General features: G+C 39.7%; 1 long non-coding RNA gene across 2 annotated transcripts in view; it reads right to left on the bottom strand.

Annotated features, from left to right (window-relative positions):
* Nucleotides 1–4,453: 4,453 nt before the first annotated feature.
* Nucleotides 4,454–25,236, bottom strand: part of Gm38906 — a 34,291-nt gene continuing 13,508 nt past the window's right edge. For both annotated transcript variants that reach the window (XR_869480.2, XR_869482.2), the window contains exons 2-4: nt 23,105–23,170; nt 6,991–7,073; nt 4,454–5,410 (exon numbers count right to left, since the gene is read on the bottom strand). This is a non-coding gene — a long non-coding RNA (predicted gene, 38906). The remainder of the gene's footprint in view (nt 5,411–6,990; nt 7,074–23,104; nt 23,171–25,236) is intronic.

Raw genomic sequence — 25,236 nt, 5'->3', positions numbered from 1 at the left:
CAATCTCTCCTCGAGGCTTCGCACACTATCTGATGACATTGTTAGCCTGGGGAGGCTAGTTGACTGCTAAGTCTTTTGGTATTCCAAAAGTCTTTCCCCCTTAATCACAGGATGTGGTAGTTCAACACAAACATGGTCTAGGAATTCAGAGCTAAAGGAAATGAGGAGCAACATTCCCACTTCTTATCTGCCAATCTTTGAAGACATAACTTCTCTTCAAGGATGCCCATTGACACCAGGACTATAGTTTTGGAAGATTATGTGACTCTGTTGCCCTTTTCCTTTCATTTCTTTACAGGGGTGGGCAGTTCTGATCTCCCCTAAAACCTCCCCAACCCCATTCTTGTGTGTAACCTTAACACGGGCCCAGAAGCAATTGGGCCAACCAGCCATAGTCTGAAACTTATGCAACTACTACCACCAAAAATGAGCCTCTTCTCTTCATAAGTTGGCCATCTTGGGTGCTTTGTTATATCATCAGAAAGTTGTCACAATGTCCTTTACCAAGTAACTTTACCCCATATTACTCTGAAACAGAATTCTCTGTGCTTCTTCCTCATTGGTTTATTGTTCCTTCCATAAACTTGACCTCAATTACACCACCACCTCCTCCTCCTCCTCCTCCTCCTCCTCCTCCTCCTCCTCCTCCTCTTCCTCTTCCTCTGTGCCAGAAAATTTCTCAGGCATTTAATTCAATGGATCTATTAAAAGGGTAATAATAACTCTTGATGCCCTTTTATCACAAAGGCCTATTGTCAGGAATTCAAATGGATTTGCTTCCAAATATACTATAAGAAAATTATTTAGGTGTGGCTTGCCTTAGCTACAGAGTGAGTTCAAGGTCTGTTCGACAACCCAGTGAGAACCTTTCTTAAAATGCCTCCTATAAAGAGGGTCAGGAATAGAGCTCTGAGATAGAGTGCTGATCTAGCACTCACAACACTCTGGGTATGACACCAGTTGTGTTTTATAAAAAGATAGGAAAAGGCAGGGATATGTTCAATGGAGGTGAGGTAAGGTGTTGGGGAAGGGGGTGCCTCTGAGGGACCTTCCCCCTCTGCGGTACCAGCCACAGGACGACAGTATAGTATAGAATAGAGTTTATTTAGGGCATGGGGAGGGGAGTTGAAAAAAAGGCAGAGAGAGAGAGAGAGAGAGAGAGAGAGAGAGAGAGAGAGAGAAGAGGCCAGCCATGAGTATGCAGGGAGAGAGAACGGGGAGAGGAATTGGGAGAGAAAGTGAGGAGGGGTCAAGCAGCCTCTTTTATAGTAAGTCAGGCACACCTGGCTGTTGCCAAGTACCTGAGGGGCAGAGCCTAGACTAAATGCTAACAATTCTTCCTACCCTCTCTCCCGTTTTGGTTCAATTTAAAAAGGAAAACTTAGAAAGAGGTGATCATGGAGCAGGAGTAGGGTCGTCATGTTCTTTAGCTACTCCCTGCTGACTTTGGTGCAATGTATCTCTGGGAAGCCTAGGAAAATGGGTAGGGGGATGTTGGTCCAGTCTTAGGAGAGTTGGCTGTTTCCTTGCTGTTCAGGGTCTGTGGAACTGTCTGTGGATAGATCAGAAAGAATAGGTCCAATAGAAACATCTGTGTCTATGAGAGTAGATTGGAGTATCTGGGGGTTGCTTCTCTGAAGCTGCTGACTATAGTAAAGGAGCCTAGATTAAATGCCAATACCACCAGTATAGAGCCAGGGATATACTCTGAGATAGAGTGTTGATCTAGCACTCACAAAGCTCTGAGAATTACACTAGTTCCAAGAAATTGAAACCAATCTTGAACATGATGTTTCATTTCCTTGTCAGCCAAGGTCAGAATCGTGCCAATAACCACAGCCAGAAAATTCCCATGGGTCATTTCTAAAATACCCTGAGATGAGGTTGGTTGTTGTGAAAATAAAGTCCCTGAAGTTTAGGGTCATCTACAAGCAAGACTAAAGCGTTCTGAACTTTCCTGGGGAAAGCAAGAGAAAGGTTGTCCATCTTTGTTTAGGCTCACTATGGCAAGAGAAGCCTGAAGTTTACATAATGGCTTCAGGCATTTAGCTATGGCCCTCAGCCAGACCATTGGTCTGGACTTGTTTAAGGCCTTGGCTGTGTTTCCTAAACAGTTCTGGGAAATTGTGCAGCTGCTAGGATCACAGAAGTGAAATGTTGTTTTGTGCTCTTTATTCAACTGACAAAGGAACTCAGGGTAGAGAATTGAGGGCTCTAAATAAAAGCATAATTCTATGTTATTTCCTCCTTTTATTATTTTCAAAAATGAACTCTGAAAGCAAGGGGCACAAAGACAAAGGTTGTGTTATCTTTCTGATACTGTTTTTCCTCTGCCTAACAGTCTGCTTATCGCACAATAGCTGTCCAGCCAAATTTCAGTGGAAACTGAATGCTTTCTCACTGAGGCCTGCCATACTAGCCAGCTAATGTCAGATCACCTAGGACCACTCTATACATGTGGACTGTAGATAATTATAGCTTTTCCTCTAAGGATCCCAGTTGACCATCAACTGGAAGCTGAAAGCTAGTTCAAATCTTAAAGAGGAAAAAGTCCGACAGACAGCCCCTGTCCTTCTCATCCAACATGAGCCCAGCAAATAGATGAATAAATGAGAAGATCTCCTTCTTCAGGTCTGGCAATTTTGAACAGATGAGATCTTCAACTCTCTCTCTCCCTCCCTCTCTCCCTCTCCCTCTCTCTCTCTCTCTCTCTCTCTCTCTCTCTCTCTCTCTCTCTCTCTCTCTCTCTTTCTCCTCTCTCTCTCTCTCTTTCTCCAGCTTCAGATCATGGGGCCAGCAAACAAGAACAGCTGAGCTACCCTCAATGAGAAGTGTATATTCTAAAGGATGTCAGCATACCCTTAAATGGAAATGAATGTGATTTCCAGACGCTGGTGTAACCTACAGTTGTTACCCTGAGAAAACCCCTTTAGAGATTCAAAGTTATTTAAAGCAATTGCATCTCTGGAATTTAAACTGTCATTTTTGCCTCTGTAAACCCCAGATTCGAGCCCTGCCTCACACTGGCCTTGCATGTTTTCCTTTGAAGTCCTTGTTTACCCCCTCTTTGATTCAAGAATGGTGTGCTGTTTCTCTGCAAAATCAGAATCACATGCCTGCCTCCTACCATCAATTATGCAAGTCTGTATAGAGTAGCAACTAGAAATTCAGGTGTATGTTCCTAGCTGGGAACCAACATGGGGGAGGGGGGCTTAAACAATGGCACCTAGAACTAAGTATCAGGTGCTATGCAAACCTGCTACAGAAGATCAAGTCAAGCAGAAGACAGTGATAAATACCATGCCTTCATTTGGATTCTTCTGAAGTGTAGATGGCCATTTATCAATGGAATTAATGAGGTGGTGGTTGAACTCAGCATGAGAAATGTTGACTTCTGCCCTGCAGCATGGTGGCACACACCTTTAATCCCAGCACTTGGAAGGCAGAGGCAGAGGCAGAGGCAGAGGCAGAGGCAGAGGCAGAGGCAGAGGCAGAGGCAGAGGCAGAGGCAGAGGCAGAGGCAGAGGCAGGCGGATCTCTGAGTTTGAGGCCAGTCTGGTCTACAAAGTGAGTTCCAGGACAGTCAAGGCTACACAGAGAAAACCTGTCTCGAAAACAAACAAACAAACAAACAAAAAACAAAAACAGAAAAAAACAAAACAAACAAAAAAAGATTGATTGCAAGCGAAGCCTGGTTCACTGGCTGCTATCCATACCTGAGAAGCTGAGTCAGGAGAATGGCTGTTGAAGGACTGCCTAACTACAGAGAAAGCACAAAGCCATCCTGTGCAATTTAGTGAATATAAAAGGTAAAACAAGGTCTGGGGATACAGGACTATGCTGGTCTAGTAAGCATATACTTGCCTAGTATTCACAAGGTCCTAGATTCAATCCCTAGGGCTTATATAAGGCGGGGGGGGGGGGGGAGAAAGGAAGAAAGAGTGAGAGAATAAACAACAGAAAAAAGAAAATGTTGGCTCCATACCACACCAATTACTGAAAAGAAAATTTCTTGAAAAATTTAGATTATCTTGACCATATTTCACATGAGATAATCTTACAGAAAATACTCTTTCACAGCAAATCCTGTGATCTAAATTCATTGCCAAAACCAAATCTGTATTGCTTAACAGATGATGAAAATGCCTGTGTAGTCAATTATGATACCACTCAAGATCAAGCTTGTTGTCTATCACCTCCCTTAAGCTACAAGTTACTGGTTGTATTTTGTAGAGACCTTGAAAAGTAACAGTTTGTGATTAGTGTGATTAGTGTTGAATATGTTTTCATACATCTGTCATCCATTTTTGTATGTCTTTTGAGTAAACATCTATTCAAGTCCTCTCCCTACCTATTAATCTGGTTACTTATCCCTTGCCATCTCATAAGGGTGTAAAGTATTGTGATGGTTTGTCTTGATGGCTGACTTGTGTTTGTGTTAGTGTTTCAACAGCACACCGTGGGACAATAGTAACAGGGCCAAAGGAATACATCTTCAACATGTACATAAATTCCACCAAGTGGCTGCATGGAAAAGCAAAAATAAAGAAGGAGTTAGCTACACCTGAAAGGTTCTTCTTTATGAACAAGTGCGTCTATTGCTTTTCTGGTGGTGGTGGTGGTGGAGGTGGTGGTGGAGGTGGTGGTGGTTGTGTGGGTGTGCTGGTGGTGATGAACTCCAGATTCTTCCATCTGACAACCTGATACTGTGCCACTGACTCTCTAGGTGGTACCAGGCCTTCAGCACTATACTGAAGGCAGCTGAGTTTCCTAGATTGGGCATTGCCTAGCTTTCTACCTCTCCAACATTCATACTCTCATTCATGTTGGATGACCCAACGGATACTGAGTCAGCCAATGTAATAAATCCCTTATTCAGACTTCCTTCACAGGTGATTCTAGGCCATGCCAAGCTGAGAGTTGAAGTTAGATCATGATCCCCTTTACAATATATATTCTATCAGTTCTGTTTCTCCAGAGGACCTGCCTAATGCAAGTACCTAGTGTTGCAGGCTCCTTGGTTGTTGAAATAAGTGTATGTTCCTCTTCTGGCATGAAGTATGCAATGGAAGAAGCAGAATCATTTGGCTAATGGACATTTCTTCGAAAGCTGAAGAACCAAGATGAGAAAATCAGGACCCTACCATTAACTTGGTCTTTATAAAATACAGTACATACATAATCTAATGAGAATAAATAACTACAACAAGGAGATCAATGAGGTCATGCTCAGAAAGACAAGTCTCTCATCTGTAGAATCTGAAAGAAAGAAAAGACTAAAAACATGAGTTCAGTAAGAGGTCTGTCAGGGAAGCATACGGGATTTGATGGTAGGGTGTAAGGGAAGTTTATCAGTCTTCAGTGGCAGCAAGAGACACCTCTTCACACAGCTTGCTGGTCTTGATTTTCACTGGAGAAAAAAAAAATTCAGGATGAGTCAATACCAAGCAAAGTTTGAATTAATTTTTTTTAAAAATATGAATTTAAGCATAGATAGTGGGGTGCAGATAGGGCTTAATTACAGCAGTGTTACCCTCCCAACAGTGAGGCATGGCCTGACCAGAGAGATACAGTAAATTTCTCTACAATACTTATATGCTCCTTAAAGATTAACTGATGTATTTAGACTTATTTATTTTTATTTTAAGCATATGAGTGTGCTCCCTACATGTATGTCTGTGCACCAGTTGCATGAAGTTCTAGTGACGATCAGGAGAGAACATCAAATCCTCTTGAACTGGAGTAAAAGATAGTTGTGAGCCACCAGGTGGGTGCTGGGAACTGAACTCGGGTCCTCTGCAAGAGCAGCTAATTCTCTTAACCTGTATGTCATCTCTCAGGTTCCTCTTTACAAGATTTTTGAGTTTATATTGCTCAATTTTTTTGAGTTACATTACTTCATTTAAAATCTTTGAATGGTTTGATTTCAGGAAATTTCTTTAGTAAATAAGAACATAACATGTTTTCTGGGGTGCATTGTCTCAGATGGACACACTCTTAAATCACCCGGAAGCCCTATGCCAATGTTTTAACTGTAAACATGTCTAATCTTGTTTGTGTGGTACTTAGAAAGAGTTTACAGATGAAAGAGTTTAAACCCCAAGGTGACATATGCTTTCCTTCAAGTGTGGATCCTACCACTTTAACATGCTTATTTTAAACATATCTATTGAAAAAGAATGTTGTATATATATGCATGTAATATTCACAGCATGTTTTTATTAGTTGTAAGGAAATTATTGACTCTAAGACACTGATAGATTTAGAGTCCTGGTTGAGGGATGGCCTTTTCCTTTCTGTCCTGTGTCTTTCTATCTTGACTCACAGTGAAGGGAGGGGGTGAATGTCATTACCTTCACGCATGACAGTGTTATAGTAAAACCCATTACCTTGTAATATTCTAATAAAAACAAATAAACTCAATGTCCTAATAAAAAAGAAGCAAAGTTGGACTTCCATTAGATGTTTACATACAAACTTAACTCAAATTACAGTGCTTACACATATGATTTTTAAACTTTAGTGCTTTTAGAAGAAAAAAAGACTTAGATATGATACTAAAAGAAAATGTAAATGAATTTGTAAAGGCACCACTGAGAAAGTGCAAATGTCATCCACTAAGTGGAAGAAAATATGTGTAAAGGTCAACCATCAAGTGGAAGAAAATATGTGTAAAGGTCAGCCACCAAGTAGAAGAAAATAGTTGAAACCTGTGTATCTGTTAAGAAATTTATGTGTTGGATATATAAAGGTTGAGAACAGTTGAAAATTTAAAAGATAATGTATATATAGGTGTGTTCAGGGACCAGAAGATGGTACCAGGTTCCCTGTAACTGGAGTTACAGGCAGATGTGAACCACACCATGTGAGTACTGGGAACTGAACTCAGGTTTTCTGCAAGAAGAACAAGTGCTCTTAACCACTGAGCCACTCCAGCCCAAGATGATCTACTTTTTGAACAGAGAAAGAGCCACCCATGATGGCACATACCTGTGAAGCCGGCACTCAGGTGTCAGAGACAGAGCTTTGAAGCATAGTGAGTTCCAGGCCAGCCAGAGCTACATAATGGGATCCTGTCTCAAAACAAAACAAACAAAATGATGAAGAATCGAAAGGGAATGATGTAAACTTTTGTAAAGAAGAGATTCAAAGTGGCAGTTCAGTCGGCAGTCATTAGAGACTGCACACAAAAGAGCTGTGTAGCATAAGGCTCACTACACATTAGAGTGGAGTTTTCCTCTGTCAACGTTGGCATTTATATGGAGAACTGATAAAATACTCCCCCTGTGGAGTGTAAAACATATAATCATGTTGGAACACAGACTGGTACTGGGAATTTCTGAGACGTTAAGCTCGGATTACAGGATGACTTAGTGTCCCACTAGTATAAGTGCTGTATAGGAAAGAGATAAAAGCGCATGCACACACAGATGCTCATACATGGAGATCCACATAACACTCATACCCTTGACCACTCTTCCAGCATTTGTTTTCGCTCTAGAACTGCAGAATGGTTTCCTTCCTTCATCAGCTGGCCTCCTCAGCCTGACATACACTGGAGTCAGCACTCAGGTTATAAATCTCTCCATTCATTCATTAAAATTATGAGTCCATATGATGTGTTTGTTGTGAAACTTGCAAGACTTTAATGATATCAATTTTAGGTAACAAACAGTTTCAACAACTAGTCAGTTGCCAGATTTGATTCCTAAAGCAAGAGGTAGGCAGCAACCTATTTTAACTTCACTGCTTCGTGTTTTTAAAAAAAGACATAAAATACAGTCCTAAATATTTACAAACATCTGCTTTGTGTGGAGGCTCTGTTAACATAACTGTGTGTAAAAATACATGTAGGCTCTGACATCTAATAAGCTACCCACTGCTCAAGGTCAGACACTAATGTTTTCAAACCAACATCCACCCCAGTTCCTTTCCCAGAACATACAGTTCTATTTCTAGCATTGATACTTTTATCATCATAACACAATGATCTCAGCTTTCTCATCTCTCCAGACAAGCAAATTCCCTGTAGGCACTGGGTCAGTCTATAGTCTATCTCTTCCAGTACTACCAAAAAAAATTTTTTAGCAATGTAAAGATTGTATAAATACAAATTGAGATTAAATTCTGTAGGGCCCAAATTTATTCATCCTAAATAATTTAGGACTATGATCTTTTTAAAATGTTTATTTATTTATTTATTCACTTTATATATCAATATCAGCCCCCCTCTGCTCCCAGTACCCCCTCCTGCATATTCTATCCCATATCACCTTCCCCTTCTCTGAGAAGGAAGACCTCGTTCTGGGTATCAGCCCCCCACTTCCCCACCCCTCTATCCCTACCTCCCCCATAATCTCCACCCCTGGCATATCAAGTCACTGCAGGTCTAGGCACATTCTTTCCTACTGAGGTCTGACAAGGCAGGCCAGCAACGGGGTCCACAGGCAGGCAACAGATTCAGGCTCAGTCCTAGATCCAGTTGTTCAGAGACCTACATGAAGAGCAAGCTGCACATCTGCTAAATATATGTAGGGGTAGAGAATAAGTCTAGCTTATGCTCACTCTTTGGTTAATGGTTCAGTCTTGGGGAGCCCTCAAGGTTCCAGGTCAGTTGACTCTGTTGGTAATCCTGTGGTGTCCCTCTCCTCTTTAAGTCTCTCCATGCTTCCCTCAACTCTTCCATAAGACTCCCTGAGCTCTATTTAAACATTTGGCTGTGGGTCTCTGCATGTCTTTCCATTGGCTGCTGAATGGAGCTTCTCAGAGGACAGTTATGCTAAACTCCTGTCCGCAAGCATAACAGAGTATCATTAATAATATCAGGGATTGGTTCTTGCCCATGCGATAGGTCTCAATTTGGGCTAGTCATTAGATGGCTATTCACTCTGTCTCTGTTCTATCTCTGTCCCTGTACATTTTGTAGACAGGACACATTTTGGGCCTAAGGCTTTTGTGGGTGGGTTTCTGTTCCTCTCCTTCCACTGGAAATTCTCCCTGGCTACAGGAAGTGCCCACTTCGGAATCCATATCTACCACTGCTAGGAATCTCAGCTAGAGTTGCCCCATAGACATCCTGGGACCTCCCCCCCATCCATGTCTCTGACACATCCAAGAGATTGTTCCCCTATCTCTGATTTTTATTCTTTCTCCCCTGTTCTTCCTATACCTGATCCCCACCATCTTACTCCCCTCTCCACTCCCTCTCCTACCCAGTTCTGTCCCTCTATCTACCTCCAATACCTATGTATTTCCCTTTCTGATAAAGATTGAATCGACTTCCCTTGGGCCCTCCTTGTTATTTGACTTCTTGGGGCCTGTGGATTGTAGTGTGGTTACCCTTTACTTTAAGGCTAATATCTACTTATAAATGAATTATACTATGCATGTCCTTTTGGGTCTGGGTTACCTCACTCAGGATAATATTCTCAAGTTCAATCCATTTGCCTGAAAAATTCATGATATCCTTGTTTTTAATAACTGGGTAGTATTCCATTGTGTAAATAAACCACTTTGGCTTCAGTTGAGGGACATCTTGGCTGTTTTCCAGTTTCTGGCTAATTACAAACAAAGCTGCTATGAACACAGTTGAGCAAGTGCCCTTGTGGAATTGTGGAGCATCTTTTGGGTATATGGCCAGGAGTGGTGTAGCTGGGTCTTGAGGTAGCATTATTGCCAACTTTCTGAGAAACCAGCGTATTGATTTCCAGAGTAGTTGCACAAGTTTGCACTCCCATCAGCAATGAAGGAGTGTTGCTCTACAGCCTCACCAGCATGTGCGTCCTTTGAGCTTTTAGCCTAGCTACTCTGATGGATGTAAAACGGAATTGTTTTGATTTGCATTTTCCAGATGACTAAGAATGTTAAACATTCCTTTAAGTGTTTCTTGACCATTACAGATTCCTCTGTTGAGAAATCTCTGTTTAGCTTTGTACCTCATATTTAGATGATTATTTGGGTTGTTGTTGTATAACTTCTTGAGTTCTTTACATATTTTGGATATTGACTCTATGTCAAGTCTGTAGGCTGTTGTTTTGTCCTAGTGACAATGTCCTTTAATTTATGGAAACTTTTCAGTTAAATGAGGTCCCATTTATTAATTGTTGATCTTAGTGTCTGAGCTATTGGGGTTCTATTCAGGAAGTTATCTCCTGTGTCAATGAGTTCAAGACTATTCCCCACTTTCTGTTCTTTTAGATTTAGTGTATCTGGTTTTATGGTGTGGTCTTTGATATATGTAGACTTGTGTTTTCATGCAGAGTGAATATGGATCTGTTTGCATTCTTCTATATGCAGACATCCAGTTATACCAGCACCGTTTGTTGATGATCTCCCTTTTCCATTGTATGGGTTTGGCTTCTTTGTCAAAAATCAAGTGTCTGTAGGTGTATGGGTTTATTTCTGGGTCTTTGATTCGATTCCATTGATCAACATGTCTGTTTCTATACCAATACCTTTCAGTTCTTTTTACTATTGCTCTGTAGTACAGGTTGAAATTAGGGATGGTGATACCACCAGTAGTTCTTTTATTGTTCAGGATTGTTTCAGCTATCTTAGGTTTTTCACTTTTCCATATGGATTTGAGAATTGTTCTTCCAAGGCCTGTAAAGAATTGTGCTGGAATACTGATGGGAATTGCATTACCTATGTAGATTACTTTTGGTAAATGACCATTTTCACTGTGTTAATCCTACTGCTCCATGAGCATGAGAAATCTTAACATCTTCAGATATCTTCCTCAATCTCTTTCTTCAGAGACTTGAAGTTTCTTGTCATACAGTTCTTTTGCTTGCTTGGTTAGAGTTACACCATGATATTTTATATTATTTGTGGCTATTGTGAAGGGTATTATATCCCTAACTTCTTTCTCAGCCTGTTTGTCATTTGTATAAAGGAGGGGTCACTGATATCTTTGAGTTTTGTATCCAGCCACTTTGCTAAAGGTGTTTATCAGCTGTATGAGTTCCTTGGTAGAACATTTTGAGTCACTTATGTATACCGTCTGTGAGTATATACATCTGCAAGTAGTGATACTTTGACTTCTTCCTTTCCAATTTGTATTCTCTTAATCTCCTTTAGTTGTCTTATTGTTCTAGCTAGAACTTCAAGCACCATATTGAAGAGATAGGAAAAGAGTAAACAGTCATGTCTCTGATGTTACTGTAGTTACTTTAAGTTTCTCTCCATTTAATTTGATGTTGGCTATTGGCTTGCAGAAGATTGCCTTTATTGTGTTTAGGTATGTGCCCTCTCTCCCTGATCTCTCCAATACTTTTAACATGAATGGGTGTTAGATTTTGTCAAAGAATTTTTCAGCATCTAATAAGGTGATCATGTGATTTTATTTTCTTTCAGTTTGTTTACATAGTGGATTATGTTGATGGATTTTCCTATATTAAACCACCCCTGCATCCCTGGGATGAATCCTACATGATAGATGATGTCTTTGATGTGTTCTTGGATTCAGTTTGCACATATTTTATTGAGTATTTTTGTATCAATGTTCATAAGGGAGGTTAGTCTGAAATCTTCTTTCTTTGATGAGTTTGTGTAGTTTAGGTATCAGGGTGACTATGGCCTCAGAGAATGAGATTGGTAATGTACTTTCTGGTTTTATTTGTGGAATAGTTTGAGAAGTATTGGTAATAGCTCTTCTTTGAAAGTAGTTCATGTAGTATTAAAAAGCAATCCACAACATTGCCAGCTAGGCACCAGTGGGCGATCTGAGTCTGTTCCCCACCTGGTACAGAGACCAAATGTTTTTCCTTGTTTAATCAAGGAATGTTTTTCCTCTCCCACTAATGCTGGCTCTGCCTCTCCAAAACTCTCTCCTCCCCTCAGCTGGCTGCTGCCAAACTGATAAGCAATCTCAAATTCCCACAGCTAGCTGGGGGCTCACTCTTACAAACCCATGCTCTGCTGCAATTACCTTTCTCTGGAGCTCAGCTGAGTCACTGCAAAACGGAAAACACCAGACCATCTTAGTTTAGAATCAACAGATAACACAATCACTAGGTGTGGAATCCAACATCCTAAATTCACCAACTATTCTATGTTATAAATCTTCTGGTGGCAGATCCTGGTGGATTTTACCACCCAAACTAACAGCCCGCAGCCTACATCTTGTTCACTTTGCTCCCATAGTTCAAAAGGAAGTCTCCTCCTTTTGCCTTCCCTCTTCCTCTCAGACCTAGAAGGCCCACCTCCTTCTCACCCAGTGATTGGCTTCTTCTTGTCTTTATCATTTAATCAATTAGGAGAAAATTCTGCTACAGAAAGTCTGGTAGAATTCTGCACTGAAACCTTCTGGCCCTGGGCTTTTTTTGGTTGGGTGACTTTTAATAATTGCTTCTATTTCCTTAGGGGATACAGGGCTATTTAGATAGTTTGACTTATCTTGATTAAAATTTGGTAGTAGGTATCTGTCTAGAAAATCACCCATTTCATTTAGTTTTTCCAAATTTGGGAAGTAAAGTCTTTTGAAGTGAGACCTAATGATTCTTTGACTTTCCTCAATGTCCATTGTTATCTCTCCTTTTTAATTTCTGATTTTGTTAATTAGGGTACTGTCTCTCTGCCTTTTAGTTAGTTTGGCTAAGGGTTTGTCTATCTTGTTGATTTTTCTCAAAGAACCAGTCTTGGTTTTGTTGATCCTTTGTATTTTTCTCTTTGTTTCTAGTTGATTGATTTCATCACTAAGCTTATTTCCTGCCGTTTACTCTTCTTGGGTGTGTTTACTTCTTTTTTTCTAGACATTTCAGGTGTACTCTTAAATCGTTAGTATGAGAACTCTCCAATTTCTTTACGAAGGCACTTTATGCTATAAACTTTCCTCTTAGCACTGCTTTCATTGTGTCCCATAAGTTTGGACATGTTGTGCCCTCATTTTCACTGACAAGAGAGTCTTTAATTTCTTTATGTCTACCCTGACCCAGTGATCATTCAGTAGATCATTCAGTTTCATGACTATGTAGGACTTCTGTTGTTTCTGTTGTTGTAGAAGTCCAGCTTTAATCCATGGTGATATGATAAGGTGCAAGGGGTTATTTTCATCTTTTTGTATCTGTTGGGGTTTGCTTTGTGACCGATCATGAGGTCAGTTTTAGAGAACATTCAGTGAGGTGCTGAGAAGAAGGTGTATTACTTTGTGTTTCTGTGAAATATTCTATAGATATCAGTTAGGTCCATTTCGATCACACCTCTGTTAGTTTCATCATTTCTCTCTTTAGTTTCTGTTTCGATGATCTGTCCATTGGTGAGAATGGGGTTTTAAAGTCTCCCCATTATTAATATGTGGAGTTTGATGGGTGGTTTAAGCTTTAGTAATATTTCTTTTACAAATGTGGGTGTCCTTGCATTTGTGGCATAGATTTTCAGAATTGACACATCCTCTTGGTGGATTTTTTTTTCCTTTGATGAGTAAAAAGTGTCCTTTCCCGTCTTTTTTGATTACTTTTGGTTTAAAGTCTATTTTATTAGATACTAGAGTGGCTTTTCCAGCTTGTTTTTAGGTCTGTTTGCTTGGAAATATTTTCCTAGCCGTTTACTCATGTCCTTCAGTAATGTGGAGTTCCGATATGGGGCTTTGTGAGTGACCAGCTGCAGGTATACTTCAGCTGGGTTTGTAGATCATTGATAGTGCCAATTGTAGGGTTATTGGGGTTTCTAGCCTTATCTCAACCAGGAACAAGGCTGCCTTTCAAGGTCCTACACTTTGGAGGTGTCATATTGCTCTGGCTCTTGTTGATTGTTCTCATGTTGTCCTTTAGGCACGTGGTTTTCTGTGGTGTTGGCTGGATGGTCATGGTGACAGCAGGAATCCTTGGGAAGGTAGTGGGAGCTGTGGGCCAGATAATGGAAGTCGGGGAATCTGATTCTGCTGGCTGTGACCAACATGGGCCAGACTGGGAAGGGATTGATGGAGCAGTTTTCCATTCTGGAACGTTCTATGTGTTAAAGCTTGGTTGCCAGCTGGTGCCTTTGTTGGAAGCAGTAGAACCTTTAGAAAGAGAGTTCATGTCTCACTTCAATAGAAATGAACTGCGATCTCTCAGGAGAAATTAGATATTCTTAATCTTGTTAAAGACCAAATTAGCTCGTCCCGATACTTCTGTGTACATTTCTGTTTGGTTCTTTTTCATATTCCTAACTCCTTACTGCCACTTTCTTTTTTGTTCATATGTCATTTTCCCAGCTCCCTTCCTCTCTTTGTCTAGTAGTCCTAAATGCAATGTACACACTAAAGATGGCTGATCCATAAGTAATCATTTTAATATCTGTGTCTCATGGAGATTGTGTCTAGAAAATATTTTGCAAGTGGACCGTTCTTTGAACATCTTGCAACATTTTTGCTGAGGAACAGATGTTACAAAAATCATATTGGGTTACTCTGATAATTTAATTCTTTAGCTCTCCAGGGACTGTGTTAAATCTTGCTTTGGAAGACGTATAACTGTCTGAAACTTTCTAATCTATTTTTGTAGAATACACATTGCTTTCACATGGCCCTTAAAATTTTGTTCTGTTGTCTCTGCAGTTATCTGTCTATCTGAAAAAAAAATCCCCTTGGAATCCTTCCTTCCCAGAGTAGAAAAAAAAAGGAGTATAAATCCTTTAAACTCAATCCACTTCAGTCTTTTCTGTCTGTCTCTGAGAAAGCAAATGTAGCAAAAATCAGATACTCAGTTCTGATATTCGAAGAAAGAGGTCTTCATTGCTCTCTAGACTCCTGCTGTTACACCGGAAATGCAAACAGACATTCCAGAGGCTCATGGAATCATAGCCTGTAGGAGAGTACACTAAAGTGTAACCAAAATATACACAAATACAAAGTTATCAAAGTAGAAAAATGTATTCAAAGAAATATGTGCTTGCTGCCACAAGTATTCAGTTAAGACTCAAGGTACAAGTTATAGTCAAGATGTCCAACACACAGGTACTCTTCAGCTCAGCATGACTTAACTTATGACTGTGGACTTTCTGGTAGAACCAAAGTCATGGGCTTCAATTGAAACTACACTTCAAATGCTGGATTTTGAACTCACTCTGTAGACCTGGCCTCGAACTCAGAAATCCTCCTGCCTCTGCCTCCCAAGTGCTGGGATTAAAGGCATATGCCACTACTGCAGGCTAGTAACATGAGGCAGGAACGTTCTCAGGACACTAGGCACTGCAGTTGCACCTCCTCATCAGCCATCTGACCAGCAACAGACACTACACTGTGTGGCTTAGCTATGGTGCTCAGTAGATAAAGTATCCAAATGACATTTTAAACTTATGATGGCTTTAAGGTCAGCATGCTGATCAGATGAAAAACACTGGACTTACTTCAAACAGACTATGAGACATGAATCGTTAGACAGGACAGATTCTTGACACCTCTACTCCACCATCATTCTAGCTTGCATTAGTTTGAAATGTTACTGACTTCATACATAGTGCTAATTTATTCTTCAGCACTCCTAAATATTATATGTATTATCTCCAATAGGATGTCAAAAATGCCTGCAGATATGACCAAAAGGCAGATATGACCAAAAGGCAGATATGACCAAAAGGCAGAACTTCAGTCCAAAGTGATACTATCTGTCGCTTGAACTTGGGGATAAGTTGATAATGCTGTAGATTCTTGGCCTGTATTTAATCTGCTTCATCGGCTCAACATTGTTGCTTGTCAACAGATCACTCAGAAGAGGATCAGCTGCTGATCATACGTCTGACTCAGCTATATCTCATTGCTATGGCTCTTGGCCACAAGATATCTGACTCTGTGTCACCAGCCTAACAGAAGATCACATTGTGCTGCCAAAGCACAGAACACACCCAGCTTCTTGGATTTCATCTGTCTTGCATTTCCTTATGTATCAGTTACAGGAAAAGCAGCAACTGAAATACAGCTCTCAAATGCTCTGGATGGTAAATAAAACAAGGCATATGCTATAATACCCTCTGAGAGAAATGCCCTTGCCCTGGTGTGTGTGTAAGGTCCTACAAGTATGTAGAATATGTCGTTTACCTAGCTTCCATTTACTAAGAATTAGTTGGCTGGCCTATATTTTGAAGGGAGTGACATTTTCTTGGCCAGGCCTTTCTGGCTCATTCCTCTCATAAACAAGCAAAAGGATCTGCTTGTCCAGAATGAGAAAAGTCTTTCTGGATAGTTGTCACTCTTGTGCCTAGGAGACGACTGTCGAGCTTCTATGACCACCTCCTCCTGTCAACTCAGTCTTTGAAGCAATGCAGAGACTATGCTGTGAAGAAAGAACAGTAACTCACAGCACCGATACTAAGGGATACCACTACCCTTGGATTTGGCTTCCATCTGATGGAAAAGAGCTTCAGCCTATAGCTAATAACTGGGATCATTTGAATAGCAAAGAATTTAACACTAGAGAAAATATATTAAGACACTTAATATAAGACAAATTATGACTACCACAGGAAGGAGCATCCTGGGACTAGTCCACCAAACAGACCATGTCTCTCCAAATATATGCATGTGTGTTATGCTGCCACAATGACTAGGTGAGGGGTGTTAGATGACGTGTAGCCACTGGCAAAGGTCTCTTTTGTCTTTATCTCTCCAATTATATGCATGTGTGTTGTGCTGCCACAGTGACTATGCCTTCTAAAGCATAAAGACTAAAGGTGAGCAGTGATTTAGAAGATGCTGTAGCTACTGGCAAAGGTCTCTTTGTTTTTCCCCACCATGTACGCAAGGCTAGCTAGCCTGTAGGCTTTGAAGATTTTCCTGTCTGCCTTCCCTCTCTCCATAGGAGTACTGAGATTTCACATGTATGCTACAGAGGTTGGCTTTACTTAAGTTTGGGGGATTTGAGCTCAGAACTTCATATTCACAGGATAAGCACTCTACCCACTAAGTCATCTCCCTATCCCTTTGTTCTAGTTCCATTGAATATTGGGAACTCTTCCAATTCCTCCCTGGTTTCATCAACAGCCCATTGTTCAAAACAGTGTTGTGTTGTTCTATCTCAGAAGTATGTGTGTGTGTTTCTGAGGCCAGTCTAGCTATTGACCTCTAGTTTCATCCCACTGTCGCCTAGAAATACTTGAGGACTTATTTTGTTGTTTTTCAATTTATTAAGGTTTGCTTCACGGCCAATGGCATGGTCAGTTTTAATGGAAGGTCTATGGGTCATTGTGAAAACTATTTTCTTTCTGTTCTGTGGAACATTCTATACACTTCTATGAAATCCAATGGATTTACTGTTTAATTCAACTATAAGTTTTCTCTGCTGGTTTTTTAATTTGGGAGATCTATCTCAATGTGAGATGGGGTACTGAGCCTCCATCCTTATTATGCCAGGGCCTGGGTGGCCTTTTATGCACTTTAGTGTTTACTATGTCCTATTTATTAATATTCCCTTTCATGAGTGTGCAGGGGCCCCTATACTTCTTCCAACCTGTTCAGGTTGCAAGTCTATTTTAAGAGGTATAAGAATCACTGTGGAAGCTTTTCTGCAGCTTCCACTTGCTTGGTATTTCCTCCTCCAACCTTCCATCTAGAACTTGCTCAAAGTCCTTGGGGATCAATTCCTGCTCTGCCTGGGTTCAACCTCACATCTTAGTGAACTGCTTCTGAGTACACTGGGTGCTTGCCCTTTCGGGCCACCTTCTTCCAATGCCTTGATGGTAGGACTAGTCAATCCACCTGAGGAGCCAAGCAGAAATGTCGAGCTCCTCCTAACCTCCTAGTTCCTCTTCCTTGTTCCTTCTGCCTGATATGAAGGGAGGGTAGAGTAGTGTTTGCCAGGTAGAATCAGCTTCTCTCTCTCTCTCTCTCTCTCTCTCTCTCTCTCTCTCTCTCTCCTTTGTAGCTGTTACTTGTTTTTTTCCCCCAATCCAGACCCAAAACCTTTCCTCTATATCTCTTCTGACTTTTCTTATTTTGACTCTCATCTTTATTGGCTCACACTTGAGGCAGCCTCTAGTCTATGATCTTTGAATGAAGCCCTCTCTAAATATTAAGTTCAAAATGTCAGGAAATGATAAACCCATGTGGGGTAATAAAAGAATATGCACAGAAATGGGAATTGCCTATGTGCGGATTATCTTGAGTGTTGCTGACTACGGCTTGTTAGAGACACTGGAAAGCTTGCATTAATATCACTTCTGAATGTACAAAGGTTTTGGTTGTTATGTATGTTTGGTCTGATAGTTGAGGAAGTTTTCATAATACCCTGCCTCCTTTGCTTCCTATCTACACTATAGAACATATCTTCATCCATGAAGATCTCTCTTGGTGCTTCTAGGGTATGTTCAACAAGAAAGGCATTGTCTGCCAGAAAAACTAGCTATATTTGATCTATCTGATAAAATAATTAAATAAATAAAAATTCTGGAACATGCTGAAATAACTGGAAGATCATGACATACACTAGAGACTGCAGGAGGTTATGATAATAACCTCCCTAATAGTTTTAAGGATTTGTTCTGGTCACATGCATTTAATAAGGAAGTAATATAAAATGTTTGTCCCTAGCCTAGAGGACAGCCAGATGGACATTAGCCAAATGTAAATAGACTTTCTTCCTTCTTTATATTTGTGTTGCAAAGTTCAAATGTGATAAAGAATAATCATTCTATTTTAGTTGGCCATTCAAGCAAATGGCAGTTTGAGTAATGTTTAACCCAGTGATCATAACAGAATTTACCCTTAGCTTCATCTTTTCCTGTAATCTAAGACAATGGTGCTCGATTTCTAGTTATCATAAGGAAAGCAATAGCAGTTTTAAAGTCTTTTTCCTTCAATGGGAATAATCTAAGTACTTTATATTTCCATAATTATTTAATCCAAATACAGTGTTGATTTTCTCTATTTATAATTGTCTCTTTTATTTCCTCTTGTTATAGCTAAGGATATATAGTTTATGTGACTTATACATTAGCATCCTTTCGTATCCCAGAATACTACAAAGTAGAGCATTTTGACTCAAGGATCATAAGAAGCCTCACTTGGGCTTTGTTTTAGTGGTGATAGGGATTGAATCCAGTGCATTGTGCATGCTAGACAGGCACTCTACTACTAAGCTTGTTACATTTTGTCAAGAGACTAATTTGAACTTTCTTACAAATAATATCCACTCTGTACTTAATATGCAGTTTAATCATTACAGCAACCCTGGGAATCAACACACAATTTTCATTTACTGAGATTATAAAACAGTTTCAATAAAAAAGCCAAGGCTCAGACCCAAGCAGCCTACCCTCACACTGTTCCCTCCACCTGTGCTCCTGAATTCAACCCTGGCTATTGTTTAATCTGGCAACTTGATAAGCTATGATAAAGGATGTTAATAAAGTAAGAGCAAGTATGTATTTAGGCATGGTATGATGAAAAAACATGTATTAGACTTGTGCATAGTCTCAGTGTTCTATTGCTGAGACACCACAGCTATGAGATGCCAAACCTCATCCATCTGGGAATTGGCCTCCATCATAAAAAATAAAGAAAAAAAAAAATCTTGAGAATTTGACCTGCAGTAGAATTTGACCTCATGACTTGTCCTTGGCCAGAGTTGCTCCCTGGCTACTTCCTAGCAACAGTTAAAGATTAATCTGACTGTTTCACATGTACTTTCAGACCATTTGTAACTTTCTATGGTCTTGCTTCAGAGCACCCACCTATTGGCTTATAGCCATTCAATTAGATGCTTGCCAGACTAGACACCCCCTTTCTTACCCTCTTGCTTGCTCCTATTTTCCTATTAAAAACTTGTCCTGCTGAGGGCTCAGGGCTGCTCCACCTTCCCTTTCTGTCCTGCTGTGTCAGGGTTGGGCTGGAGAAGAGCCCAAGCCTGAGCTTGTAATAAAGGGACCCTAATATTATTACATTGGAGATGGCTCCTTAGTGGTCTTTTGGGGTTCACAAATGCTTCCTGGCACAATAGACCACAACAATGCTAACTAAAAATCATTTAATTAGGACTGATTTACATTTTTAGAGGTTTAATCCATGTCATCATGACAAGGAACATGGAGACATGCACCAAAAATGGTGCTGGAGAATTGAGAAATCTACATCTGGATCTGCAGGCAGCAGAAAAAGCCACTGAGCCCAGCTTGGGCTTCTGAACCCCAATGCCCACCTCCAGTAACACACTTCTCTAAGAAGACCACACCCACTCCAACAAGACCACACCTCCTAATCCCTCTCAAGGATTGCCACTCCCTAGTGACCAAGAATTCAAATAGATGAGCCTACAGGGGCCATTTTTATTCAAACCACCACAGTTAGTTATTTTCTATGCTGCAAGTAAGTTATCAGTTTGTTGTATATAACTTGGGGGTATTATTCTGTTAGCAGTCAAGACTTATTAAAAAGTCTGACCAACCAATATGAAATATTGTTGTAGGTGTGGACCAGAGTCCATAGGACATCTGCTGACAGTCTTGTCTTGTCTTGTCTTGTCTTGTCTTGTCTTGTCTTGTCTTGTCTTGTCTTTCCTTTCCTTTCCTTTCCTTTCCTTTCCTTTCCTTTCCTTTCCTTTCCTTTCCTTTTCTTTTCTTTTCTTGTTTTTTTTTTTTTTTTTTTGTCCTAAACAGAAGTGGACTGTGAGCACATGGATAGTGAGTGATAGAAACTGAGACGATTTATTAAAGAAGAGAAAGTCACTCTGGAAAATGGAAGTGATCTAGAGAACTAAGGAGGGGGAAGCCTGAGGCTGAAAACTCTTGCCCCAGAGCCATGACACTTATAGGTCATTTATATATAGCACCACCTTCCCCTGAGACTCCCCAGGCTTTTCTTTCCCATGCTTTATTCTGTAGCCCCAAATTAGTTTCTACTCTTTTTTTTCCCAACTAGCTTATTTCATATGTTAATCAGATGACTCACTCCACCCCAGTCTTCTCCAATGGTATCACTGTCTTCTGGGAGATGTACATTTCACAGAATCCTTGAGGATAACCCTCTATTATTGCAATTCATTCCTATCAATGGTAACCACCAAAAAAAGTGGGGAATATATACTTAAGTGTTCCCTCAAAAACACCTTATGGCCAAGGAAGGCAAATAATAAAACTAACTTAAGAAACTTAAAACTCTTCATTCTCCCATAGGGGGGAAAATATATATATGTGTATGTATATATGTGTATATATAATTTATATATTGATATAATATATATTGTTTTATATACATAACTATATATAACTATATATATAGTTATATATATATAAAACTATATATATATATATATAAAACAATAACAACCCAACAACCCAGTTTAGGGTTACACAAAAAAAAAATCTACACTTGAATGTATAATATATGTTGAGGTGTCATCAGTGGAAGGTAAAGGGAGCATGATAGAAGGTAAAGGAGCTTGATAGAAGGGTGGATCCCAACAAAGCACAATGATCTACATCCATAGAAATCTACATGCATGAAATGCCATAATTTATCTCATTATTTTGTGAGCTAACTAAAGAAGATAATTAAGATAAAAGAGATTAAGTTCATGATATTTTGAAACGCCATACTTCACGACTACCGAGCTAGCATAAAAAACAAAGAAGGTTATTTTCAAAGGGATGGAAAATTTGAGTTATCTGTAATGCAGTTGCTATACCACAGCGTCTTATCACATCTACTAAACAGGAAAAGAAAAAAAACCCAACATCCTTGTTTGTAATGTGGTAACCAGCCCCATGGCTGCCTGAAGGCTCATCTGTTTCTTTAACTCAGACAGCTCTTGTCTGGCTTGCTATTTTCTTTTGAGAATATAGTGATTACTATCTTTCCAGACAAAATGTCTTTCTTGCCACCCTCTTTCTTTCCTGCAACTTCTCTTGCTCCTTTTAGATTCATTCATCTTTGTCCTACCATTTTGTATATTGTCTCCTGTCTTGGCTCCTTGTGCTTCAGCCTGATGGCTACTCTTTATCAGCATGGCACCAATATCATATCAATACTCCTTTCTGCAGGGACCAATCTGATTTGAAACCCATTGCTATCAATTCTTACACTTTTTTTTTTTTTTAATTTTTAGGCTTCTGTAACAAGTGCCCAGACCTTGGCACAACTGACTCCATGATTGAAGTACCATTCAGGCCATTAAACTCAGCACATAGATGGTACCACCTGCCAAAATGAAAACAAAGACCTGATCCATCAAAGTCCATAGTGATGGAAATGCCCCTAAATGACTAACCTTGCTCTTTTTTACTTCTTTAATTCTGCTTCTGACTAAATGTGCTTGTTAACTGAAGTGTGTCAACCCGGGATTTTTTTTTTTTCATAAAGGCTTGGTGGTACACTGGGATCCTGAATACCAAGTATGCTCTCCAGCCAGCTGATAAAGATTTCTATTGGCTTAAATTTTAATCCAGGCAGTGTTCTCTGTTGGATACCCCACAATAATTTCCATTAGCTTTTATGTAGAAATTCTACTTCTCCAAAGAAACCCTGTCTCGAAAAAAAAATTTTTAATTAAATAAATAAATTCTACTTCTCTGGTGGACCTTCATAGGAGCTGATGCCAGGAGTAACTTAGACACTCCTTTCCCCTGCATCCAGGGTCCTGACCCTTGGGCCAGCTCAATGCTTAATGGTTCTAAAATACAACAAAATAGGCAATCAACATTGTATTGACTGGCAGCTCACAGCTTCTTACCCCTGTGACAGAAAAATAAAATAAAAATTAAAAATCCCCAAACAGAAAGCCAGGTTAATGGACAACCCACCACTGAGACACCTTCTTTTGAGACAACATAAAACTTCAGCTTACTGTTAGCCACTCACTGCACTCCAGACATAGTAATGACACATTTCAGTAAATGTTCTAATTTAGCCAATGAAGCTGAGACTAATAGTTTCGCCTTCCAGATGAGCTTTTGGGCAAGAGGTTAATATGTCTAAGTTCCCCGAAAGTGGAAGAAGATATAGTCAAATGATCTGCTGGAAACTTCTGTAAAAACAAGAAAAAGTAAGACGAACAAAGGTCAAAACTTACTGCCAAGGGCTCAACTAGTTTAAAATCTTTCGGTTTCTACCTTACTAATATAGTTCTTATGTTAAAAGTTACCTGTAAATGAGTCATGGGGTTATAAAGATATGAATAATCACTTAACATCCACTCACCTCTAGATTGTTACCAGCCACGGTGCCAGGAGGGCCACAGTTACCCTGTATGAGGGTCACCTGAAACTGAAAATCACACTTGTTTTTGGCTTGTTCTGAGAAGTCAGAAAAGGCAATAATTTTCTCTGTGAGTACTGATAGAAGAAAATTCAGAGTCAAGAACTTGGGTTAGGAAGTACTAGTATGATTTACAGCTGAAATATCTGTAGGTGTCAGCTAAATAGGAAAGTAATTTATAAGGTTGAGAAAATACCTTCCAGTTTAAGGAAGTTTCAAAGAGATAGAAGTGAAGCGAATATGTCTGAGACATTACAGAAGCTTAATTAAACACACATTATCAAAAGAAGGAAGACTAAAAATAACTCCACGTAACTGTGTAAATGTGATGTCCGAGTCAAGTTGTCCTGATTAGTTCCACATGCATCCCTATGTCCAATAACTGATACAGTATAAATGAAGTTTTCAGTACTGAAGATGAAATTGGGCCTTGTGAGAACTGTATTCACAAGGTATTCACCCAACCCAATGCCATTTGAGATTCTATGACCTGTGGCCCGATTGCTCTGTAGGAAGTCGCAATGTGAAGGAAGGGGGCACATGGCTAGAGTTGTGGTAACGCCATTTAGAAAGGAGATTTGCTTCTTTCTCCCAACTTTTGACATTAAGGATCTGTTCAGAAGACAAAAATTAGTGACTAATTGAATACAAAAGGAAAAAAAAAGACTATTTGGGTTAGTTATTGCTACCCACAGAGATATTTCCAGTGACTAATCACTGGATATGTCAAATAATATCAAATATATCAAATAATATCAAAGACCGTCATAAGAACTTGATATATTATAATAGTTGAACAAGAAAAAGCAGACAAAAAAAATCATGAAAATTACTTTCCTCTGCCTCACTGTCTTGAACCTTCTGCCTTTGATAATCTGCTGGGTGACAGAGATGCTAAATGAGTGAAGACCATAAAATACAGTATATTATGAGACAAAATGCCACATTTTTTTGTAGCAAAACAAGCCTGTCTTCCATACGGCCCCTGAAGCCATGGTTGTTTCAAGTCGACACACAAAAATGTGCAGCATAGGATATAAAATTAACTCAAACAAGTCAATGGCCTTTCTCTACACAAAGAATAAACAGGCTGAGAAAGAAATTAGGGAAACAACACCCTTCTCAATAGTCACAAATAATATAAAATATCTCGGCGTGACTCTAACTAAGGAAGTAAAAGATCTGTATGATAAAAACTTCAAGTCTCTGAAGAAAGAAATTAAAGAAGATCTCAGAAGATGGAAAGATCTCCCATGCTCATGGATTGGCAGGATCAACATTGTAAAAATGGCTATCTTGCCAAAAGCAATCTACAGATTCAATGCAATCCCCATCAAAATTCCAACTCAATTCTTCAACGAATTAGAAGGAGCAATTTGCAAATTCATCTGGAATAACAAAAAACCTAGGATAGCAAAAACTCTTCTCAAGGATAAAAGAACCTCTGGTGGAATCACCATGCCTGACCTAAAGCTTTACTACAGGGCAATTGTGATAAAAACTGCATGGTACTGGTATAGAGACAGACAAGTAGACCAATGGAATAGAATTGAAGACCCAGAAATGAACCCACACACCTATGGTCACTTGATCTTCGACAAGGGAGCTAAAACCATCCAGTGGAAGAAAGACAGCATTTTCAACAATTGGTGCTGGCACAACTGGTTGTTATCATGTAGAAGAATGCGAATTGATCCATACTTATCTCCTTGTACTAAGGTCAAATCTAAGTGGATCAAGGAACTTCACATAAAACCAGAGACACTGAAACTTATAGAGGAGAAAGTGGGGAAAAGCCTTGAAGATATGGGTACAGGGGAAAAATTCCTGAACAGAACAGCAATGGCTTGCTCTGTAAGATCGAGAATTGACAAATGGGACCTAATGAAACTCCAAAGTTTCTGCAAGGCAAAAGACACCGTCAATAAGACAAAAAGACCACCAACAGATTGGGAAAGGATCTTTACCTATCCTAAATCAGATAGGGGACTAATATCCAACATATATAAAGAACTCAAGAAGGTGGACTTCAGAAAATCAAATAACCCCATTAAAAAATGGGGCTCAGAACTGAA

Source organism: Mus musculus, chromosome 6 (genome assembly GCF_000001635.26).
Source record: "Mus musculus strain C57BL/6J chromosome 6, GRCm38.p6 C57BL/6J".
NCBI lineage: Eukaryota > Metazoa > Chordata > Mammalia > Rodentia > Muridae > Mus > Mus musculus.
The sequence above is the reverse complement of the archived record's forward strand: the minus strand, read 5'-3'. Positions and strand labels throughout refer to the sequence as shown.